This window comes from Herpailurus yagouaroundi, unplaced genomic scaffold (genome assembly GCF_014898765.1).
Source record: "Herpailurus yagouaroundi ecotype Mexico unplaced genomic scaffold, PumYag 182, whole genome shotgun sequence".
NCBI lineage: Eukaryota > Metazoa > Chordata > Mammalia > Carnivora > Felidae > Herpailurus > Herpailurus yagouaroundi.
In genome coordinates this window covers 51,299,128-51,310,104 of record NW_024412413.1, presented here as the reverse complement: position 1 = coordinate 51,310,104, position 10,977 = coordinate 51,299,128, and the positions used below count along the sequence as shown (strand labels likewise).

At 40.4% G+C, this 10,977-nt stretch overlaps 2 pseudogenes; both read right to left on the bottom strand.

The window, feature by feature from the left end:
* Window positions 1-1,610: 1,610 nt before the first annotated feature.
* On the bottom strand, window positions 1,611-2,153 carry LOC121041079 (ribosomal protein L18-like; annotated as a pseudogene).
* A 239-nt stretch (window positions 2,154-2,392) lies between these two features.
* LOC121040072 (protein Dr1-like) lies at window positions 2,393-6,124 on the bottom strand (annotated as a pseudogene).
* Window positions 6,125-10,977: the final 4,853 nt, after the last annotated feature.

The window sequence follows — 10,977 nt, the reverse complement described above, 5'->3', positions numbered from 1 at the left end:
AAAAATAAATAAAAAACGTTGAAAAAAAAAATTAAAAAAAAAAAAAAAAGAATAAAATCATCTCCTCTACTTTCATGAGGTGGCATTATCCATGGCCCCTTCCTGAGCTATAAGATCAAAATGAATGCCAAGGAACATGATTTCATGAAAGAAAGAGAGAAATAGTTAACTATTTAGTATTTACAAAATATTATCCCCTTTGTACTTTCCAAGGTACAAATCTAGGATTTGAACCTAGATAAACCTGACTGCAAAGCTTGTCCTCTTTATGCCTTATGAACTCTAACAGTCATGAACCACTAGTCACAGCCATTCCCCCATATTCTTCTTTGCTCATAGAATCTTGATTTTTCTCGGCTATCAGGTGGCCATGCGCTTCAGCGGAATTTGCTCCCTTTCTAGCCCAGAGGCAAATCTTGATGTTAAATCAAATAGGGTAGCTCCATTCCTATTCTAGCAACAATTGAGCAATGGGCATGTGTTCAATAAGACATTTGGCAAATTTGATAGGAAGCCTCTTGCGATATTTTCCTTTCCCTTAAAAAATAATGATGTAGGGGCACTGGATGGCTCAGTCAGTTGAGTGTCTGACTCTTGATCTCAGCTCAGGTCTTCATCTCAGGGTCGTGTGTTCAAGCTTTGCATTGGGCTCCATGCTGGGCATGAAGACTGCTTTTAAAAAAAGATATCAATTGGCCATTGATTTTATTTATATTTTTACATGTGGCTTGTTTGTTTTTACCTCTGTGATGTGATGTCAGAACTTTGGTAGCCCACTTGGGACACTGCAATAAGTTACTCTAAAGGACACAACAATGTCCTGAGACTAGCACAGTGGAAAAGAGAAAGAACGTAGAACCCTAACAAAATTGTTGACTTGATTTAACTAAACCTCTCCCATTGAGATAATACAAACTTTTGGTTTATGTATTTTGGATTGGATTTTCTTTACTTGAGGTCCAAAATGACCTAACTGACATTTGGTCTGTAAAATATGATTTACTCATAGATGGTTTGAAAACCTAGAAATAAATTTTCTTATAGGTCAAGAAATAGGGTTTCTGGCTTCACTATGGGATACAGGAAACAGGAAAGGACATCATGTCATACTTATGATAAAAAAAAAAAAAGACTAGATAATTTACAAAAATCCAACTTTTATTGAATCTATCACAGAGCTGTGGTCCGAGGGCAAATAGTTAATTTAAGAAATGCAAACAGGGGCACCTGGGTGGCGCAGTCGGTTAAGCGTCCGACTTCAGCCAGGTCACGATCTCGCGGTCCGTGAGTTCGAGCCCCGCATCAGGCTCTGGGCTGATGGCTCAGAGCCTGGAGCCTGTTTCCGATTCTGTGTCTCCCTCTCTCTCTGCCCCTCCCCCGTTCATGCTCTGTCTCTCTCTGTCCCAAAAATAAATAAAAAACGTTGAAAAAAAAATTAAAAAAAAAAAAAAAAGAAATGCAAACAAAGATGCCTCCAGGAAGAGCACCTACTTAGCTGCAGCAAACACCAGAGGCTATACAAGCTGGTAAGAAAAATTTGGCTAAAGTTGGGGGGGGGTTTTTTAGCATCCAAAATCTTTTCAATAACAAGGCAGGATGTGAGGTTCATTTTAGTAGCCAAGGCTCGCCCTGAAGCCTCTGGGCCACTCCAACTTCTGGCCCTTGAATTACATGTAGGATTTGGTGTGGCTGTGCAGGGTTCCTGGGACCTTGCTGAAATACCTGTATACCTCTCAGCTCTTGCATGGTGCCACAGTCCTTGGGGAAGTCTGGGGCCAACAGGTCAAAGGCAAGGATCTCGCCCCCAGCTTTGAGGATGCAACTCTGGGCATGGCTGCTCACTTGCAGCACGTCCACCTTCAGTTTGGGCACCTCCTGACACACACATCATCAGTTTTAGTCCCTACAGCCACAGCTGTTTTGTCTTCCTTGCCAGGCAGCTTCATCTTACGGATCATCCAGGAGAGGGACAGAGGTGGCCGGTTGGTGCAATTCTTGAACAACTTCTTCAACACAACTTGGCTAATGGTAGAGTCGGTTGATCTGGCCAGAAACCCATACAATCTGACCAACGGTCTCAGGTAGATGCCCTGGTCCTTGGGCTCTTTGCACCAAACCTTTCAGTCTTTGTTGTGGCAAATGTCAACTTCCATACTGACACCTCCTGCTCTGCCAGTTTGGGAAAATGAAAAATTTTGCTGAAATTGTTAATGAACATTTAAAGGTTAAGTGTGAGAGTATATGGTATAAAGTTTAGAGTGAAAGCACAGAACTGCCGAGAGCCACAGAGATAGAGAAATTCACACCCCCCCCCCCCCCAGGGCCCTTTCACAGACCTCACTGAGTGTGCATGAAAAACTGGACATAGAATGAAAATCTGAAGAAGCATCTCTTATGGTACATCCTTGGAGAAAGAAAGAGCATCCACTGAGATGAAGGCATGAAGATCTTCCCATATCCTCTCATATGTCTCCTACAGAATAAAAGCCTTATCCCATTGGAGGAAGGGCATTAAACCCTGTTACCCTCAAGGTACAGATGAAGACACACTACAGGTGAGAAAAGGAGCAGACAAAACCCTCTGGGGACAGGGAGGAATACATCTAGGCTCAGATCATTAGAGATTGCCAACTTCTGGGTGAGAAGAATCACTGCGAAGGCCCCACCTCTAAGACACAGAATGGAGCACCTATCTAAGACTGGGACTGAAACAGAACAATAAAACACACCTCCAGTCCATTCCCAACACCAGGCTAGCCAACTCAAGAAACAGGTAACCAGTCCTCAAAAGTATGGAGAGAGCCCTTTGTGAGGCACAGGCATAATGGGAAGACTTAAATCTGAGAGTGAAGAAGATATTAAGAAAAACCTTCTGGCAAACCACTCCTTACCCTAAACACAAGGTAATGCTAGAAGCTGAAGCTTGTGGTAGTGACTGTAAACATAGCAGGAAAATAACCCAAACCCACCCCTACTGTCTTGAACGATTTCCCACACATTAAAGGCCTAGCAAAATAAAAGGCATGCCCATTATCTGTACTGTTCTACATAAGATGTACAGCTTTCAATCAACAATTGCAAGACATACAAAGCAGCAAATAAAAATAACACACTTCTAAGAGACAAAGCAATCAACAGAATCACGCTTAAACATGACAGAGATGTTGGAACTATCAACCGGTGATCTTAAGCATCCTAAAAAAAAATCCTTCAAGAAGAAATAAATAGCTTGACTAGTCCTGTATCTTTTAAAGATGTTGAATTTCTAATTTAAAGCCTTTCAGAAAAGAAAATTCCAGGCCCAGATGACTTCATTGTAAGTTCTACCAAATGTTTGAGAAAGAAATAATCACCACTTTGTACAAACTCTTCCAGAGTTTGTATATAGAAAAGGTGGGAACAATTCTCAAGTTATTTAATTATGCCAGCATTATTCTGATGCCAAAATCAAAAAAAGATGCTATAATAAAAGTACAAAGCAATATCCATCTTGAACAAATATGAAAAAAATCCTCAGCAAAAACTGAGCAAACAAGGAATAAAAGGGAACATCCAAAACTGACACAAGGCATCTACCAAAACCAACACCTTATGTCATACTTAAGAGTGAGAAACTGGATGTCCCACCTTCCTCGAGATTGAAACAATTCAAAGGTGTCCCTCCTACAATTCCTTTTCAACATCATACTAGAATTTTTAGCCAATGCAACAAGGCAAGAAAAAAAAATAAGACATATATATTGGAAAGGAATAAATAAGCTAGTTGAGAATCATATAAATGGCCTCAAATTTTACCATACTTGCAAATAAACAAGTTAACCTGCCCTGTTTTCATGGATGCTGGCAGAGGGCACAAGATTCTTGCATCATAGAAAAGTATTTCATTACTTATAGTGATAGCAATCACCAGACTATCAGTATTTTCTTGTGCTGATACTCTAACCCCAATTCCCACAGGGCAGTGTGAAAAGAGCCAGATGATATCTGCAAATGGTTAGGGAATCCAAATATTGTATATTGGCTGTCACTGATTATAAGGGACTGGGGTTGAGGGTAGAATCTGACTACCAAGAGGCACAGAAAATATTTTGGTGTGATGGAACTATTGTATATTTTTAATATGGTGGTAGTTATGTGACTATGCATTTGACATAACTCATAGAACTTTCTACTAAAGAGGGTGAATTTTACTATACCTAAACTATACTATTTTTAATGAAAAAATTATGGTGAGAGATACAGATAAAAATGTTATCTAAGAAAATTTTATCTAAAAAAGTCAAATAAGTTTTTCATTATTTTACCTTAATGGTTATCATTTTATACATTGTTTCAGTTTTGATTCTCTGTTTTGGATTTCATAATTATTTGATTTTTGTATGTGAAAACTGTTTTTGTATTATACCTATGTAATTATTTTTAGATATAAATTAATAGAAACTTGGTTTAAAATGTTACTAATATACGACCTTGAATTCATGAACATTTTCTTTTTTTTTAATTTTTAATTTTTTTAAAAGTTTATTTTGAGAGAAAGAGAAAGTGCAAGTGGCAGAGAGAGAGACAAAAAAATCCCAAGCAGGCTCCACTCTGTCAGCACAGAGCCTGATTTGAGGCTCAAACCCACAAACCTTGAGATCATGACCTGAGCTGAAGTTGGACATTTAACTGACTGAGCCACCCAGGTGCCCCCATGAGCGTTTTCGATTAACAACTTTATAAGCACCATTAAAGCTGTTCCCACAACTCTATGAAGAAGAGAGGAAAATGTAATCATGAGCCACAGAAGTTAAACAACTTTCCAAGGCTCATGCTACATTGACCAGATCAGTCCAACTAAAGTCAGTCGCCTTGAGTCTTGTGTGCTACACTCCTATCGTTGGATTAACTGGATCTGGCTACTGTTCAAGGTCAAAAATACATAACACCAAACTTCCAGGCTAGGGGAGAAATCAGAGGTTGGAGCAAGATTACCAGGCCAGAGGTAGATGTACCAAGATGGAGATCTGAGATAAAGTAGACAGGTCAACATGAAGCAAGGAAGGCCAAAAGCTTTGGGAGTTTGGCCACCTTTTTAAGCCATAGTGGGACAAATCAGAGGTATAGGGGACACCCTGAGAAAATTCCACCCTTTAGGCTCTGGATGAAAAAGGATGGGGTCAGGAAAGCCACTTGCCAGGTGAGAGGAGAGGGTCTAAGGCTGAATAACCAATTCAATGTGGGCAGTCTTGTAACCTTTCTGATCCCACTTCACAGATTAACTCTTGCGTGCTCCATTCTCCCAGCTCCCCTACAAGGTCCACAACTGATCAGTAAACTCACAACCTGCTGATTTTGTGGAATAAATAGCCAAGCCAATTGACTAAATTGAGGACGTCAGCAATTTGTCGGATGTTTTGGTGTCTTTTAGACAGAACCTTTCCATCATCACTTCACTTCATGTTTCCAAATATGATCTTCTATTTAAAAGGAAACAAAGAATAGCAGAAAGAACACATATTTTGTTTTGTTTTGAGAGAGAAAGTGAGCAGGGGAGAAGCGGAGGGAAAGAGAGAGAGAATCTTGAGCAGGCTCCATATTCAGCCTGACCCGGGGCTCGATCACATGACCTGAGCTGCAATCAAGGGTCAGATGCTCACCCAACTGAGCCACCCTGGCACCCCAAGAAAGAACATATATTTTGGAGTCAAGCAGACTTGAAGCCATTCCTGCTGGGCCAGTGCTGCTTGTTGCTGTCTGGCTTTTGCAAATAATTCTTGCCTGCTGTCTCAATAACTCTTCTTCGGGAGTGCCAACGTTTTCCAAACAAGAGCTGGTCTTTCTTCTTTTCAATGCTACAGTCTTGCATTCTTGTAAGACTTCTTTTACTTGACTGATACAAGAGCCAGAGCCCAAACTTTCTAGTGCTTGTATGACATGCTCAGGTGAGATGGTCTTCTTTTCAGATTTGTTGCAAATCTCATTGGCTTCAGAAGATACGAGGTGAATGAATTCAGTGCAGTAGATCACCACCAGATCCCGGGCATCGTTGGCCACCAGACTTGGGGAGAGTCTCTTTGATCATCTTATTGATAGCAGCTCTAGGTATCGTGAGAGCATCCTCATTGCCAGATGAGGAAGCCATCGTATTTCCCTCCCTGGCACGCCCCTGGACTTTTAACCCCCCACCCCACCCCACCCCACCACCACCACGCTCTGGTCCACATTTTTCAAAGGCTGCCCTCAAAGTGTGATCCCAGGAGCGCGAAGAGGATGAAGAAAATGAGGGGAGTGGGGGAAGAGCTGGTTCATGAAGGTGGGGAGCACCCGTGTGGGGGAGATTTAGGGCGAGAAGTTCTGGGGGGGGGCTAAAGAGAATGGGGACAGGACTGCCCAACGTGAGAGAGGAGAAAGCAAAGGTGGTCCAGAAATTTGAGCACTGGGGAACCACCTTTGTGTCTCCTCAGAGGAGCGGGTGCTGTCGCCTAACCTGTCCCCAACACGCCAGAGGAGAGGCAAGATCTAGGGGCCCTGGCCTCACCTAGGTACCAGGCGGACGCCCAGCGGGCTTGGCTCTAAGGAGCCAGAGCACCACCTGCAGCTGCCCGCGCCTCTGCCTTTACCACTGGTGTTTCTAGGCATATGACCAGACATTAAAAATCTGATTCTGTGTTCCCATGTGTAACAGGTAAACAACACCTGTGGAATTGCGGTGAGAAATAAATCAAATGGTGCTTGTAAGCTACCTAACACATAGAAGGCATTCAGTGATCAGTAATAATAATAATGGCCATTTTTAAACTATTTCCTGTTCAAGTTAAGTTTGAACGTTCCATAAATAATCCATCTAGTTCATTCCAGAATATTCGCGGGCATGCCAAACACTTTTCCAGGTACACAGAATTTGACAAGGAGTCGTCCTCCCGGAACTGGCATTCTTTGGGGGGTTTGCATATTATATGCCACCCACATGGCGAGAGATGGTTCTCCCACTGAGCCCAGAGTAGAACTCCTTACCACCCTGAAGCTCCACCATCAATGACTAAGGCCACTGATTCAGATCCATTGAGAGAATGGTTTGTAGATTTCCCAAGCAACTTCTGCATCAGCATAATGTCCTGCTAAAGAACATGGATCAGTTTTGCATAATGGGTATCTCCTGAGAACAGAACTTAAATTTTTCAGACTCCCTCATACAGACACAGCAGTAACATCATTAGTATTTCAGAGTGATATTACGCCACAGGAGTCACAGACCCAAATGCCACCTGAAGACCATGGGTAAATGAGCCAAGAAGCCCAGTGTCATGGTTAAAAGTGGAGAAAATTCTTTAAAAAATTAAACAGTCCCTACGAAATGTGCAGCCGCTACTATTTCCAGTTGGTGTTGCTGGAGAAAATGCCAGTGTTGCTAGAGCTGAAGCTGAAATCTGAATCTTAACATGAAATTAAGCGGTTGTCCAAATAAAATCCCTCATCAGTACTGATTCAGCATAGGACACATCAGTTTGCAACTCCTGTAGAGCTCTAGAAGACTCCATTTTTAAAAAGTTATAGCATAGGGGCACCTGGGTGGCTCAGTCGGTGAAGCGTCTGGCTTCGGCTCAGGTCACGATCTCGTGGTCCGTGAGTTCGAGCCCCGCGTCGGGCTCTGTGCTGACAGCTCAGAGCCTGGAGCCGGCTTCAGACTCTGTGTCTCCCTCCCTCTCTCTCTCTCTCTCTCTGCCCCTCCCCCACTCACACTCTGTCTCTCAAAGATGAATAAATGTTAGAAAAAAATTGAAAATAATTTAAAAAATAAAAAAAATAAAAAGCTATAGCACAAACGATCTCTAAACCTTTCCCACATTTTATACTGAAAGACGTCTTCAGAATTGCAAAATGCCAAATGGCAAAGATTTCTAATTTTGTTTGTTTTATCTGAAACCACAATTGTTATCCAACATCCAACAACGTGGAGCTCAACTGGTAGATCCCATCATTTGTGGAGAAGCAACAATTAGGCTGGAGTAATGATGGATTAGAGGACATCTCACCCTGACATCTTCCAGCCTACTCTTGCCCTAGCATTAAGACATGCGGGGACTTGTTTGTAGTCGCGGATTTTGTATTCTCTCTTGACGGGGCTGCAGTGAGAAAGCACATCTGTGAAGTGTTTGCCAGCATGTCAAGAGTAACAGGAACTCTTGAAGCCATTTCAAACGTCATGCCAATCCTTGTGCATAACATCTTTAAAAAGATTGTTGCTTTAGAGATCTTAATATTTCAAAAAAGAAAAAAAAAAAAAAAACCCGAAACGCAATCCTTTTAGCCACTTAAAAGTGGAGTTTTTTGTTTTTTTTTTTTCACGAAGCCAAGTTGAACTTTTTAAACTTCTTTTTACCAAGCAAGCCTTTTTGGTGGTGAGCAAATAAATTAGCATGTGGGTCCTAAGTGCTCTTAAAATCGTTTTGCTATAGATCTGTCCACTGTTTATAATACTTGAATAAAGCTAAAAGTAAAGAAAGCCATTCTCTGAAGGTTTATGAGCATTTTTCCATGAAGCAGAAGTCAAACAGAAGATCAAAGGCATCTAACAAAATGCTTCAAACTCGGGATAGGGTGGGCTGAAGCCTGGCGAAAAGAAACCAACCTCTCCAGATAGTTTGGAAGATATGTCTTGTTCTTTCAAAATAAAACGAAACTAAAACAGGATAGTCCAAGTGTATCAAACTGACATTTCTGAACCATGTTGTTAAAAGTATCAGTCTTTGATATTTTAGCCATAGAATCAAAGGCATTTTAAAAGAGGTTAGACAACTGTTTTACCAAGTGGCAAATATGAACAAAATCAGGTGAATTTCTTCTCTCTTCCTAACGGCCATTCCTCTCTGGGCTTCTCTGGGTCTTTCGGGAAAGACTCGACCAGGTTCACCAAGGATTAATGTACAGTCTTGAATTATCTTGAGCAGTATAGCGCATCCTATATATTTTGGTACTGATTAATTGATGCTTCAGCTTTTGATATGAGACTAGTTCACATACCTACAAACCATTCATTTTAAAATAGAAAAATGAAGCAAAAGAATATAAAATGAATATAGTTGCTGAAAAGGCATGAATCTATCCAGCCTTGATTAAACCCTCAATAAATCTGCTTCTAATCATCCACTGGTATTTAAATATATGGCAACTACACTATTAAATTTACTTCTCCTTATTTAATGACAGTTATTCTAAATTTAATGACAGTTGTTTAAAATGTATATCCATAGATTATTAACAACATTTTAACAAGATTTGCAAACCAAGGAACACAAGCATGAATCCATCAGATGTCAATAAATCAATTACTATTTGCTTCAAATTGTTAATTTGAAGCATATACAAGTGAAAATGCTTTGAAAACATTTCACTGAAAATTAATTTGCTGGGGTGGGGGAGGGGAATGCATCTGTGGACTGCAAGTACCATTTCAGCATAAAATTAAGGATATATAACTTTAAAATACATTTATTTTGCATGAAAATATGCATTTGGTGAAGCACATTAAATTTTCTTGTATGGGAGTTGATTTTAACCAGAATACCATTTCAACATTATAAGTCAACTGGTTTTCATTTTTCTGTTGCCAATTAAATACGTGCTAAAAATGTTACATACTATTTTATTCTGGGGATTCACAACCAGGCTTATACAAAACATTCCTTTATATTGAATATAAGAAAAACCTTTTTTCAAGTTATGGTGACCACCAAGTCACCATCCCTCAAGCACAACAAAGTCCTTAATCCAAATAATTCTGTTTCTGCCTGCTGGCCAAATTTGCTTCCTGTCAGAAGGACTCCGGCTGCCGTATCTTTCTGCTGAGGATGAATGATCCAGGCCATTCTTGCACGGCCTTGCCCTTCCAGTTGTCCTCTTCCACATCACTGGGGCATTTACGGGGATCAGAAGCGTAGACTGGCAAGTTCGTGTGACGTAAGAGCCCTAACCTATAAAGCACATCAGTAGACACTTCATAGCATGTGCCGTTTATTAGAGTTTCCATTAAAAGTATTATGTTTCCATACTTTACAACCATAAAAGAGTAAATAATTTCAAAGGATTTCTTGATAGGAGACTTCTGTTTTAAATGGAACTTGGAAATATCTGGGAAATCACTGGAATAAATGTACTTAATAGACCCAATGCTGTGAAGTTCTTTTTAACTGTTTTCTTAAGCACATAAAAGATATACCATTTCCTCCAACATTTTTTGAAATAGGTTTTGGTTTGGAGTTTTTCTCCGTAACATTTGACTTATAAATATTTCTTACAATGCTTCCATTGTTTGTTGTTTCTCTCTCTCTCTCTCTCTCTCTTTTTCTTTCTTTTTCTTTCTTCTAGCACTGAGACCTCATAACACCAACAGATTCTGCTCCACTTTGTTGCTGTAACCTATAGGATAAGTTAGAACTTAAAACCAGAAAACATTACATGCCCCTCAAGAAAGCCTACTGTGCCACTTGAGAAGTTGGCACATGTATACTAAATGCCCTGTTGAGATATTTCCTTTTTTAGAGAAAACAAATTCCATCCATGGCACTAAGCAAATACTTCATCAGTCCGGGCTATCTAGGAAGCCAATGCACCATCCACTGCATGGAAAAGATTAGGTTGGCTTCAGAATACAACTATTTTTTTAAAAAAATATTGCTAACGCCAAACATCTGAAGAAGAGTTAAGTAGTCCATAAGATATCAACATGTTCGTATCCAGTTGGAATCACCTAGATGGGCTATGTCTAGGTTCCTCTTCTCTGGGAAACTCTGTGAACTTCTGTCTGATTTTGTCTGTGTCGACGTAGCGTTGTGTCGACATAACGACTTTCTTTTTTTGCAGGATAATTATTTAAAGGATGAAATGAGATGTTTCTGAGCACCAGAAACCCTAGTCATCAGAGCCAAGCTGATGAGTAGATAATACCCATGGCGAAGAGCATTTGATCATCTCCTTGTACAAATTAGAGGTCTCAAA